Below are 14,387 nucleotides of genomic sequence, written 5' to 3' on the forward strand. Positions count from 1 at the left end.
GTAGCCCGATAAGCCCCAGGCGCCCGGAGCGTCAACACCTTCCTATCAACATCGGAAATCAGTACTACCTCCAGACTTCACCCCAGCCTATTTTTACTATTGCAGATGATAGATGAAATGTGAGAAGGGTAGAGAGTATTGGTTGGAATGAAAGAGGAAATCGGGAGTCCACGAGAAAAAAACGCGCTGTAACGTCTGTTTTCTCCACCACAAATTCCATTATAGCCTGGCCAGAGATCGAACCCAGGCCGCGTGGATCATAGACCAAGCACTTGAGTAACAGATGCGGCTAGGGTTAGCTACGTTTTCTGATTAATAGTGTAGTGAAGTATGAGAGCATGAGAGATAACTTATCCGAGTTAGTATCTCACTCCATTTCGTTTATGATAACCAGGCTTCGAGACTTCGGACCCAATAGAGCAGTTCAGTGGGAAATCCGCATAACGGCGTACTGAGTATAGTGGTAAAGCGTACAGTGGGTGGGGGTACTGTAGAACGAATGCCAACAAATATGCAAAGGAAAACACTCTGGATTTGAAGGTTCTGACGAATAATTTGGTTTTCATACAAACTGTCTGAAACTATTACACGGTTAGAGAAGTCAGAGCAAGAGATGCCGGAAGCCCTCAAATTAATTTAGAAAATGATGCAGAGTATTAATGAGACATCAAGTACACCGGTTACTGAACGTGTAAAACAGAAGTGGAAATCAATTTTATGTAAAAATAACGGATATGGAACATTGTGTAACATAAACAGCAAATTAGTGGACATAGAGTCACCCGAGAATAAAGGACTGTCTCTTAGAGACTGCAATGATGTTAGGTTTTTCCGTTTTGCTCCTATCACGTCATGCGACGTAGAGAGCAGCTTTCTACAGTACAAACTTTGGCAGATAACCGAAAAAGATTTACGTTTGAGACACTGAGAATGTATCTTGTAGTAGGTACATTGCAATTCGGTACTGTAACTGCACTTCCTAAAGACGACCAATAGGATAAATGAAAAAATTAAAATTGCTGCATGCTTATTCCCACCATTATCACTATGTATAATTAAACACAAATGCTTATAAAAGACAGGAGAATAAATGCTTTTCACATTCTTTTGACATTATCATTGTGTAATGTATATTTACTTTCAAAATGTACATATGAGTGTTTCCCCATACTACCTTACTCTACTCTAAATAGCAACGTTGTTATCTCAACACATCTCTATCTACCTGCAGCGAGTCAACAACCTGTAGTGCATGTACAGTAAACTTATTGTATCGGGTCCAAAGTCTCGAAGCCTGATGATAACGCTAACCGAATCATAGGGTGACTGAAGTTGTCGAACTCTATGACAAATTTAACTATAGACCTACTATTACTTCATAATAAAAGAAAAGCTCTCCGTTCACCCTACCTCACTGAAGTTGTCGAACTCTACGATAAATTTAACTATAGACCTACTATTACTTCATAATAAAAGAAAAGCTCTCCTTTCATCCTACCTCACTGAAGTTGTCGAAATCTATGATAAATTTAACTATATACCTAATATTACTTCATAATAAAAGAAAAACTCTCCGTTCGCCCTACTTCACTTAAATCAATTCGGGATTGCATATTGGGCAATAACGTACTAACTATTGTGAAAGAAAGGAATCCTAAGCGTTTGGAAGTTATCTTGCTTGTAGGAAACTTTAGAGTGAATATTTCAGTTCCAAAGGGTTAAATATCAGATCAAATATCTGAAATCAGAGCAAATGTCCTTATACTCATCTTCCTGTACTGTAGAAATACCTCGTCTCTGGAATTCGTTACCTAATGACGTCAGACATTATCACAATTCAAAATTAAACTGGAAAATTTTGTCTTAGTTAATGTTTTTAGATATTGCTAGAAGTATTGATTTGTGTTTTTTTTTTCTTTTTTAATCTAGATTAAAATTGCAAGTTTCTTGTTTATGTTAATTAGTTAGGATACAATTAATTATGATACTTAATCACTCATTTAAAGTTTGTGTGACTGCAACCTGTGTATATTTTTGTGTGGCTTTACTTTGTTTATAGTGTTTTTTCTCTCTCTCTTTATTTCTTGTGTAGCTTTACTTTGTATATAGTGTATTTTTTCTGTTTATTTCTATTATTGTATTTGTATTCGTGGTGTTGTGGAAGAGAAGGCCTGATGGTCTTAACTACACCAGATTAAATAAATAATAAATAAACAAACCATATTTCATACAGAAACACTGAAACACCAAACACACAAAATAAAAATGTAGAAGTATCACTCAAGAAGATAGACGTGTTGTTTTGAAAACAGGGTCTATTTGCCAGGAATTTGAGACTTTCTCTGCTTCTTTAAAAACAGTACTCGAAAATTGCTGCCTCAACTCTATCATATTATTTCTGGCTTGTTTTAACAATACTGTCAATAAATCAATTCACTTTTCTTGTAAATATTTTGAAACAATAGTGGTGCACGGTAATATTTTACACTGGAGCACAAGCATAACTATAAAGTCAAAGGAAATGAGTTCCTTTTTCAATGCAAGAGCTGTATTTTTTCCGGAAGATTTGTAAGAGAAAAAATTATATTCGCAAGGCATATATATCATCACTTGCAAAAACTCACTTTTCAACACGAATAAACTATAAAATCGCGAAGACCATCTCGTAAGACAGAGTTTCATTTAAGTGTGGTTGGTTGTTCCATTATCCAATGCAATTTCTGCCATCGCGATGAACTTTCACTAAAAACACATAAACTTACACTAAAGTATTTTAAAAGTCCCTATTTCTGAAACGTCACTAACGGAATAATTCAAAACTAAATTTAAATTATGACCCGCTGAGTGTTCGTGCGAGTCGAGGACATAGAGAACTGAACACGTGTTGGTGAAGTAGGGTGGGGATTAACATTGCGTCATCGGAAAGAAAAAAAAAATGTAGCAAATTGAGAAGTGATTGCAAGAATGCTGTAAATCAGCTGTGTCAGCACATTGCACTCTCGAGCTAGCGTCTCTTACCGCAAGTCTCTTACAGCACCAGCGTGCATTCGTGGCTGCTGGCGTGTACGTTTTCTATCTCTCCCTTCTGCACGACGGAGCATATTTACTTGCACCGCTTACCCTCTGCCCATTTCAGCGATTGTTGTAGACCACTGCTGTAAATAGTATACCTTTGGAATGTATGAAAAATAAGAATGTTATTCTAAATCAAAATATCGTCTTCAGGTATAATACAGAACGGTTTTCTAGGCCTCCTGATTCCAGCATCGCTGGCCCTGTGGACCCGTTGTTACGCCCTGGATTACTGCTTTAATTTCAGTGGTATAACGTAATTCAAATTGACAATAAATGTCACAATGTTCTAAATGTATTCGTAGTTGTTGTTTAATGAATTGTCCGAAAACAGGTTTGAACTTAACAAGTAACACCAACAACGCATCACTCATCAGGCAAATAAGCCAGGAGATAATGAGGTATAGTGGCCAGTTCATTTTCCCCTCCATTGCATTCATCGCAGACTAGTTACATATTACACAAATCTGTAAAGCTGACTTAGATAATTTCAAGAGAAAAATTGTTATGGGGCCGGGTTTCGAACCCGGGACCTTTGGCTGAGTGCGCTAACGCTCTATAGACATAGCTACCCAGAAACTCTGCCAGACCTCGTCTCAATTATTATTTTTATATCCACATACCTCAAGTGGGTTGGCAAGACGTCAAAGATCCAGTATTGAGTGCACACTTATTTTGTGTGGCTTAAATTGTGGTTTTCTGTTCATGAACAGTGACAGGGAATAATTAAGGCGGTGTCTGGTAGAGTTTCTGTATCTCTCAACAAAGCCATAAGCCCCACCGCCCCCACCCTGATGGACAACAATGAGTCTTCTGGACACATTTATGGTAGTCAAAACTGCCGTAACATTTTTTATCCTGCCAGCACTTGGGAGAAGTTAAATTGGTAGGCCTATCTGTCCGCAACTGGTCCAGATACAACATCGGTTTTTCCACTTCCCTAAGCTTTCTTATTTGCGGTAGATATCTTCACATATTCTAATTTACAGTGTTTTCCTCTTCAATTATTTTTTTTTCTCGATGCACACTTCTTCCACCTGAAATCTTTTTCCTTCAGTATTCGTCTTAATCTTGTTTTTCATTTCAAATCAATTATCTCTTGTAACAGGGATAAAAGTTTGTTGCAGCTTGTTACTACTTTTTTTTTATTTGGTTATTTAGCGACACTGTAATAACTACTAGCTTCCTCAGTGTCGATTGAATTGATGGCGAGATAGTATTTGGCGAAATGAAACCAAGGATTCGCTATAGATTACCTGACATTCGCCTTTTGCTTGGGAAAACCTCGGAAAAAACGCAACCAAGTAGTCAGCTCAAGCGGAAATCGAACTCACGCCCTAGCGCAACTGCAGATCAGCAGGCAAACACGCTACCTCCTGAGGTACCGCGGTGGCCCTCATTCTTTTTTCAAATATAATTTCAATTATATCTTTTTGTCAATCTCCCGTCGAAGTCATCTACATTTGTGTTTCGGTAGTCTGGACGTTTCCGTTTTTTTTCTCCCTCAGGTGTCGACAACGCACTTTCTTCTGTGCATTCTTTCATTTCATTCCTTATACGCTGTATTGTTCTTGTAGATAGATTAGAGTACTTTTCTGCCTTTGGTGTAAGTTTCGTAAGAGGAATGCAAAGGCACTGTTGTTCTTGTTCTTCATCACAGAATTAATTTACACTTGCAATAATATTCCTTGCTTCGCTATAGATTGTCAATCCTTGTTTTCTCTTTGTCGACATATTTACAATAAACAAAAAACTGCTATAAACCTAAACAGTATACAATAACATAAATTCTATTAACTACATTATTATCAACACTATTAACACTAAAGCAAACGATAACTAAAGGAATACAAAGACTTGCGGTATATTGAAAACAATCGTCCTGTTGAAACTACAATAAAAACCCAACTATTATTTCACAAAGTCGCAAAGACTCTTAGACACGTGTAGTAGATGTTTGTGAAACAGGAATATTGCAGTGAACAGTGCGGTGCGCATGCGCGACTGTTTCCCCTCCGCCTCGTCTAAACCCCATTTCAGTTTGGTTGATAGACTTTCCCCTCTACTCACACTCTCTACCATTAGTGAAGAGGAAGCTGCTACTGTCCGTCTTACTAACGTTCGACTAATTGACTTTCAACACAGTGACAAAATTTTATTATTGAAAATGTTTACCGGTAATCTATATTTCGAAAGTCTATACTAAGAGTTAATATTTCATTTTATTGCTATTTATATCAACTGGCGCATAAAAAAAGCTACCGAGAGCAGAAGATAAATGTTTTCTTCACCGCTAGTTGCTGCTCTACAGCATACACAACGGAACAATCTGCACTGTATCACTCCCCCCCCCCCTGACATAATACAAACTAACATTTCTTAATTTAATTTATTGTTAGTTGAAAATATTATAAGAACGACGCTAACTAAAATATACACAAACATGTAATTGCCAAACTTGTGTCACTGTATTTTATATTCACTTATGTACTATATTTAATATTTTATTTTCTTGTGTGAACAACTTGGGTGCAGGTATAAGAGGTAACAGCTACCGTTCTGTTACTGACGGACTCTGGGCAAGTAGAAGGGGGAAGAAATGCCTTCGCATCCTCTCAACTTGTATGAAATGTCGTTTGGCGTGACCAACGAGCACACAACAGTAGTCCTAGTCTCGGGTGGAAAATTCCAGCTTAGGCAATGAAATCTTGTTTGACAAGAGTTTAACGAATTCATTAGAATAATTAATATTCGACAGCTTCGTCTCTGCAACACCTGGCTTGGCGAGTACAATAGATAGCTGAACACCTGGCAGTACAAAGGAGTACGTGGAAATGACTTGGCAAAACATAATGACCGCGGAGTAACACACAATGCTTTCAGTAATGTTCAGTGCGACAGAAATAATTATTGTTGACAGTAAGTAGAAAGGCATCCATCGCTGTGGAGTAATGGTAAGCACATCGGGCCATGAAAAGAATGGGCCCGGGTTGAAATCCTGGTTCGGACAATTTACCTGGTTAGGGTTTTTTCGAGGTTTCCCCTCAATCACTTGAAGCAGATTTGTTGGGTAACTTCCGGTGTTGGACCTCGGACTCATTTCGCCATCATTAATTCACATATCATCATCATCATCATCATCATCATCATCATCATTCATACAATAGCCCGGGTTAAGTTCACGGTGCGGCGAACTGTTCTTGTAAAAGAGCGCGGCCGTTCGTCTACCCAATCATTCACAGAATAGGAATGGTAAGCACAATAAGCCTCAGACTGCAGTGTGAGCCTTCGGGTACCTTCTCCATACAAGAGGAAGAAAAAAATAGAAAGGCAATGGAGCTGGGGCACACGGGACGAGTACAATTGTTGCAGACAGATACATATAGGTTCGAATTATGTTACACAAAATATTTGGCATACTCAAAATCTAGTCAGTTGGTTTTCATATCAGCTGAATCTGGAAAATTCTTTTGGCTGAGTTTCTTCCGGGAAAAACGGCTATTTGGGAGGAATTTAGTTTCTCTCGCCATTTAATTTCGCCATTGCTTCTGTCATATAGCCTATATCCTGTTCTGAAAAGTAAGAATTTTTAATTATGCGAGAAAGTTAGTATATAGGGTGGAAGGGGACCGATGCACCAACAGTTTAGAGATGATTCTACATGTTAAATATAGGCCTAACAAAACTTTTGTTATATTTTTCCTTCGATGAAATATCGTTAAGCAGGAAAAAATAGTCTTTGCTCAGTGTTTGCAGTGCTCTATTGCGATAATGGTCCGAGAGAAATGACTGATTGCTATACAAGCAGATAGGTAAAAATAATCTCAATTTAATTAATGTATTGAATCTTTTTTTGCAAAGTAAACCGTTTAGCCATGAATTTGAATTGAATAATTGCGAATATCGTTAAAATAAACCTTGCAACGTAGGGCACTGTCGTGCGTCACCGTCTGAGTACAGAAGAGAGAGAGAGAAAGAGGAGGGTAAGGAGTGCACGCCACGCTTGCTAGAGTAACCATGCCGTTGCCAAATGAATCATAGAAACATAACGATTTCCGTTAAAACGGCGAATGTTAGAGAAAAACACTTATTTAGATTTTTCAAATCTCTCCTCATGATCTATCTCTGTTGCAGAAGTTACCATCCACCCTGTTAGGGTTGCCAGATTTCAGGAATGGAAAAATGGAACACTTGTCCGAAATGTTGATTATTTGATCACAGTTAATAAATGTTGTACTTATGCATTACACAGACCGCAGAACTCATTTAATAAATATTACATAATAACTAAATGCAGGTCATGAATACCACTGACATATTAAACAGCAATCTACACATATTTTTCATATGAACAACATTTTGCGAGCATTTTCTTTATCTGTAAGTAAATTTTGATAAAAATCAGTACAAGTTTCATTATAATTGAAATACGTGAACAATTCGTCCTTTACCAAATTAACTGAGCTCCTGTTTCTTTCACTGATGTTCATTAGAAAAAAAAAATTATCTCAGTAAAAGCATTGGAGGGGAGAATACTAAGTAGCTTACGAATTTAACTAGGACTAATTTTGTTCCACCTAACTAATTTACAACATATATACCCATCCATCTGATCCAACATTGAAATCATTTCTCCTTTAAACTTAAACCTGTATCCCCAGAAAACAAATTAGAAATTACAATCAATTCTGATTACAGATCATCTATGTTTAAGTTACCTATAAGTCCTAGTGATTAGTCAATTTTAATACTTTCTGAAATTCCGGTAAATTTCTCAGTGATATGCAGTTCACATTCTGAAAATATTGTTTTCACTGAAGTCAAACCATTTGTTTAAATAGTTCACACATACTTTTCAAATTCTTTAATATACACTTTATCTTCATTGGAAATAACTCCCCCAGTTTACTTAATGTTTGATTAAGTGTTCTAACTGAGACTTTAGGTCCTTCATAACATAAAATATGTCAGAAATTGCTAGCCTATTCTTTTCTAAATTTAGTACAGCTTTGTGGAATATTTTTACTACATGCAAAGAAAAATTAAGATGCAAACCTGCAATCAATTTCTATTTTTCTAAGTCTGCCCTAACAAGTGCTTCTTAATGAAATTGGAGCAGTCATCTATGCTGTCAAAGTAAGATATTATAGCACTAAGATTTTGTAAGAGGCTTTCAATACTAGACTTTAAACATGTAACATGTCTAAGTAAATTGCTGTATAATACTCTAGGCGTTCTCAACCTGGTGCTCGCGAGCACCACTGTGCTTTTTAATGATATTTTGTGCTCTTGTCATGAGAGTAAAAATGTGCTCGCTAGCACGAACGCTCCTGAGGTTCTTTTTTCAATGTAAACTTTGTTGTACGCGTCGGAACAAATAGTGTCCTATCCGCCCATTAGGGTAAATTAGGGTCTGTTGGACAGTCGGGCATGTTGGACACTTTGTATTTTAACGTGTTACCTCGCCATTTGTGGGCACCACATTCTGCTAGAAGTCAATGACGGAAGTAGCCACGAGTGGGGCTACTTCCGTCATTGACTTCTAGCAGAATGTGGTGCCCACAAATGGCGAGGTAACACGTTAAAGTACAAAGTGTCCAACATGCCCGAATGTCCAACAGACCCTAATTTACCCTATACTACTTTAGCAACAAAACAGGCTTTCCCCTATTTTGTACTGTACAATTCCTCTTAATTCTGTGTGGACTTAATAAGAAAAATTCGAGATTATTCGAGACAATAGTATAGCTGCTCGTAAAGAACTTGGTAGATCTCCAGTTTTCCTTAGCACTTAAATATTTGTTTTAAAAGGAAAATTGAAAATCATAACTTTTGGGAAACAGAAGATATAAAAAAACTTTTTTACTTATGAAATATCTCCATAACAAAGCGAGATCATGTTTAATTTATTGATTCATATCTAAGAGGCATATTTATGGATATCACCGAAATTTTGAATAAAACTCAAGTTCAAAGATCCCATTACCAAGATCATTGTTTTTAAAAAGCGTACATTATTTGTTATTTAATTTAATAATGTGTTCATATATTAAACCTGTTCGACTCCATGGTGCTCGCTCATTTAGTGTTACATGCGGGTGGTGCTCACTATCTTAGAAAGGCTGAGGACCCCTGCTCTACTTCAAATCAACGAAAGCAAAGAAGTCTTTTAGTTGGGCAACCATTTTTGCTGAATTAGAAAATAATTGTAAATGTTAAAAATTAACAATTCAAATCAAATGGTATATCATTCATGCCGACTCTATAAGCATTATGCACAACACTTGCACAACAGTTTGCTTTTATTCATTTGAGAATCTTTTGTTTTAAATAGAAATAAACAAAATTGTTCTTCCCTTAGTTGGCATAATTTGTATTGTCAGCTGTGAAGCTTGAAACTTAGCACAAATTCAGTTTGAAATCTGCAATTCGAGACATTGCAACAGCACTTCCATTATCATCTTCATAAAAATCAATTACTTTGTTGCACACTCCAAGTTTTACACTGAAGTACCTAACCACTATGGGAAAACATATTTTGTTTCCCTTGGGCCTATTTGAAGCATCGAATCCTACCCCAGAAAATAAGTTTTCTCATAGTGTTTCCTTTATACAACTTAAATTCTTTGGTCCTAAGACACCTTTGATTCACCTTAGGTTTTTTTCACATGTCACTTTCTTTGCAATGGCTGAATCATGAAATAATTGGGACTGTAATTTCACATTGCAGTCGTTACTTGCATAACTTAGGTTATGTTTCACGGTGTGGTAAGCTAATGCAAGTTCAGATGCTGTGACCTGAAATGTATATAAAGAGAATGTATATAAATAAAATATAGGCCTACTATGAATATTATCCATATAAATTATAAAATAATGCATTTAAAACATTTCAAGTAGTCTACCGTACTTACCATATCCGCTTCAGAAGAATTCATTTTCGTAAAAGATTTCATCAGTGATATTAGCAGAGACGACATTTTTCTGTTTGTGATCTGTGCTGCTAAGTGGTTATTAAATAAGTATATAATAAATTTTCAATCTTAAGACATATCAACTTGCAAATGTTTATTTGCTATTTAATAAGATATATGAACGTTTTCGCCGTTTGGGGCATCCTCAGATATAACAAAAACAATGTAATCTGAAACCTATAATAATAAATTATGCAAATAACAAAGAATAAAGAACAATGTATATATGTAATGCATGATATTAATGAGCTTTATGTAAAATGTGACGTAATACAGGATAATTGTTAATATAATCTATAGATTTTTTAATTGAATTGGACGGATATTTTATACATATAGCTCATGTTACAAATAAAATATACAATTATGATTAAAATTTGCCAATAATGTTAAAATTTTATAATGCTAATTGATAAAATAGATATATTAAGAGTACTCATTAGTTGTAGGATATACGATAATTGCGTAGCTGATGTTCGTGTGTTATATATGTTTCATCTGAAAATTAAGATGGAGAAATGGTAAGTGCAAAAATATATGCGAGTTATTATATAGAGACACAGATAATTATAGGACTACTTACTGAAAAACGTTCGCTAATGAACCAAATGTTATTTATGTTGGAGATTGCTGTTTTAATTTGTTATCTGATTTGGTGACATCTTATTAATTGTAAATGACTTATGTGTAATCAGATTATTGAGATATTATTTGAACTGAATGCTCGTTGGTTGTGGATGTCGTGGAGTATACGATGATTTTCGTAATAGATAAATCATAAGTTAATAATAATAATAATAATAATAATAATAATAATAATAATAATAATAATAATTTATTTATTTAATCTGGCAGACCTAAGGCCAATAGGCCTTCTCTTCCGCCCAGCCAGACTGTAATTCTAATTAAATACATTTGCTTACATAGTTATTACATTAATATCTAGATCATAAAACAACATGAAAGTAAATAATGAAAATTGGATAACTAATGTTAGTGTGACAATAATAAACACTGATAAGAAATAGTTATAATAATAATAATAATAATAATAATAATAATAATAATAATAATAATAATAATCGGGTAATAATAATAATAGTCGGGTAATAATAATAATAATAATAATAATAATAATAATAATAATGAGATAATTTAGATATTTATCTGTGATATATATATATATATATATAACCATTAAACATTGAGAAACCTGAAACAGCTATTATTGTTGACAATAATTGTTAGATAAATATCTCGTTAGCCTATTCCTAAATTGATTTGATGTCTGACAGTCCCTGACATTACTCGGTTAGGTATGAATTTCAATCATTCACTGAAAGTTAAGTAGAGAAAATCAACATTATAATTTATAATAATTAGACGAGCTATAATACCAAATATATGTAAGTGATTTAAGGCAGCGATAATAATAAGATTACTTACAGAGATCGTTCGCTATGAAATGGGTGTTGACATTGGTGATTACTCTGATTTGATGACATCCTATTGATTATGGCTATTGCGTGTCATCACATTTATTGAAGTATCTAAATGAAGATATTCTATAAATAAATAATAAGAATATTAATTACTAATTTACAATTTGCTATGAGGGAAGGATGTAATTATTTAATGAATTTATTGGTATTCGAATACTTACATTTGTGTGTGTTGGTGGTTTTAAGAGAACTGAGGCCTAGATAATCGTGTGTGTTTAGGTGTGTGGCAGCGGAGTGATTTGAGAGGAACTATTTGAATGGCGTATTAAGATCAGTGTGAATGGGTCTATTTTAAATTGCATACAGTGGATTTTTAAAGTTTAATAAATTTTCGTTAATTATATTTTGATCTTTATTATGGTAGTAGGCAATGAAGAATTCTTCTGCTGCATTTATAAATTTATTATCATTGTATGTTTTTAGGATACTTAATGTATTCTGGTAATGACCTAATTCATGTCCGGTGTTAATTAAATGTGTTGCATATTTTGATTTTTCTCTATTATTTCTGAAATCATTAACATGTTCTTTATATCTTATTTTTATATTACGTTTTGTTTGGCCTATGTATTTCTTATTGCATGTGTGACATTTAAGCATATATATACCTTTACCATTTAATTTATCCTTAGGATTTATTGTGTTATGGATATTGTTGTTTAAATTATTATTTGTTTTAAATGCTATGTTTATATTTTCTTTATTAAAGAAGTTTTTTAATTTATTAGATATGTATTTGTTATAAGTGAGTGTTGACCAAAATTTTGATTTATTATTGTTTGTTCTTGTTAAGGTAGTGTTTGTCTGTCGTTGTCTATTGTTTTCTTTTTTCCGAATTAATTTTCGAATAAGGGTTTTACTGTATCCATTATCATTTGCAATGTCTAAAATTCTTTGTACTTCTTTTTTGTATTTATTTTTGGATAATGGTATTTGCGTTAACCTATTTATTAGGTAATTAAACATGCTTTGTTTTCGGTTTTGGGGGTGTATTGAATCTGCGGGTATACTATGTGTTGTGTGTTTGGTTTTCTATAGATATCGTATTTCAATTTAAATTTATGTTTTATTATTTTTAAACCTAAAAATGGAATCGAGTTATTTGTTTCATGTTCAACTGTAAATTTTAGATTTTTATGTAGTTTATTAAATGAATCAAGAATGGAATTATCTATTGTAGTGTTCTCATAAATTATGATTGTATCATCTACATATCTATAGTAAGATTTTATGTTATGTTTATTTAGAATTTCATTGATTTTGTTGTCCTCTATGTTCTGTAAGAACATTTCGGTAAGAGTTCCTGATAAAGGGTTGCCCATGGCTAGGCCAATGTTTTGTTTATATATTTTCTGATTAAAGGTGAAATAATTTTGAGAAGTAACTGTATTTAACAATCGTATTATTTGCTGAATTTTATTTTCTGCTATTTGTAAATTTTGTAATTTTTCTTTAACGATGAGTATGGTTTCTTGAATTGGGATATTTGTATACAAATTTTCTATGTCGAAAGACATCAATTTTGATTTATTGTTTATTTTTAATTTGTTCAAGTTGTCAATTAAATGCTTTGTATTTTTTTATGGTGTATTGATTTTTCAATTGTAAGGTTTGTTTTAGCCATTTGTCTAAGAATTTACTTAATTTATAGTTCGGGGCGTTTATATTATTAACTATGGGTCTCATTGTTAAATCTTTTTTATGAGTTTTTGGTAATGTTCTAAGAGTGGGGATTGTGGGATTTTGGTTTATATATTTATGCTTATCTGAATTTGGAATAATGTCTGGTATTGATTTTAATGTATCTTTTATTTGCTTTTGGTAATTACCATTTACAATTAATAAGATGTCATCAAATCAGATAACAAATTAAAACAGCAATCTCCAACATAAATAACATTTGGTTCATTAGCGAACGTTTTTCAATAAGTAGTCCTATAATTTATCTGTGTCTCTATATAATAACTCGCATATAATATATAATAACTCGCATATATTTTTGCACTTACCATTTCTCCATCTTAATTTTCAGATGAAACATATATAACACACGAACATCAGCTACGCAATTATCGTATATCCTACAACAACTAATGAGTACTCTTAATATATCTATTTTATCAATTAGCATTATAAAATTTTAACATTATTGACAAATTTTAATCATAATTGTATATTTTATTTGTAACATGAGCTATATGTATAAAATATCCGTCCAATTCAATTAAAAAATCTATAGATTATATTAACAATTATCCTGTATTACGTCACATTTTACATGAAGCTCATGAATATCATGCATTACATATATACATTGTTCTTTATTCTTTGTTATTTGCATAATTTATTATTATAGGTTTCAGATTACATTGTTTTTGTTATATCTGAGGATGCCCCAAACGGCGAAAATGTTCATGTATCTTATTAAATAGCAAATAAACATTTGCAAGTTGATATGTCTTAAGATTGAAAATTTATTATATACTTATTTAATAATTCACCATGCATATTGAAATATAAAAATGAATTGTTAAAGTGGTGCCTAACATCACAAATTCCACCGTGGGTAGTAGAGAATCCTTCCCCGGCTTTTCCAACGCAAAGAATAGATTTTACCTGATATTGGTATCCTTGAACTGTCCTCAAATCAGGATATTCCTGCTCACATACCGCACGACATTGTTAAAGTCTTCTTTGATTTTTATTATTTTTCGCACTTTCACCAGTCTTCATTTCCTTTGCTTGCAATTGTTTCCATTTGAAAAAACTAACATATGGTTACGCAACTGAATAATAATCACATAGGCCCAACTTGCTTCATATGATCGTCTCGTAACAT

General features: G+C 33.5%; 1 protein-coding gene across 1 annotated transcript in view; it reads right to left on the reverse strand.

Moving 5' to 3' along the window:
• LOC138705755 (uncharacterized) overlaps positions 1–14,387 on the reverse strand; it is a 130,780-nt gene that overhangs the window by 13,876 nt on the left and 102,517 nt on the right. The window lies entirely within an intron of this gene.

The sequence above is a fragment of the Periplaneta americana genome, chromosome 9 (genome assembly GCF_040183065.1).
Source record: "Periplaneta americana isolate PAMFEO1 chromosome 9, P.americana_PAMFEO1_priV1, whole genome shotgun sequence".
Taxonomy (NCBI): Eukaryota; Metazoa; Arthropoda; class Insecta; order Blattodea; family Blattidae; genus Periplaneta; species Periplaneta americana.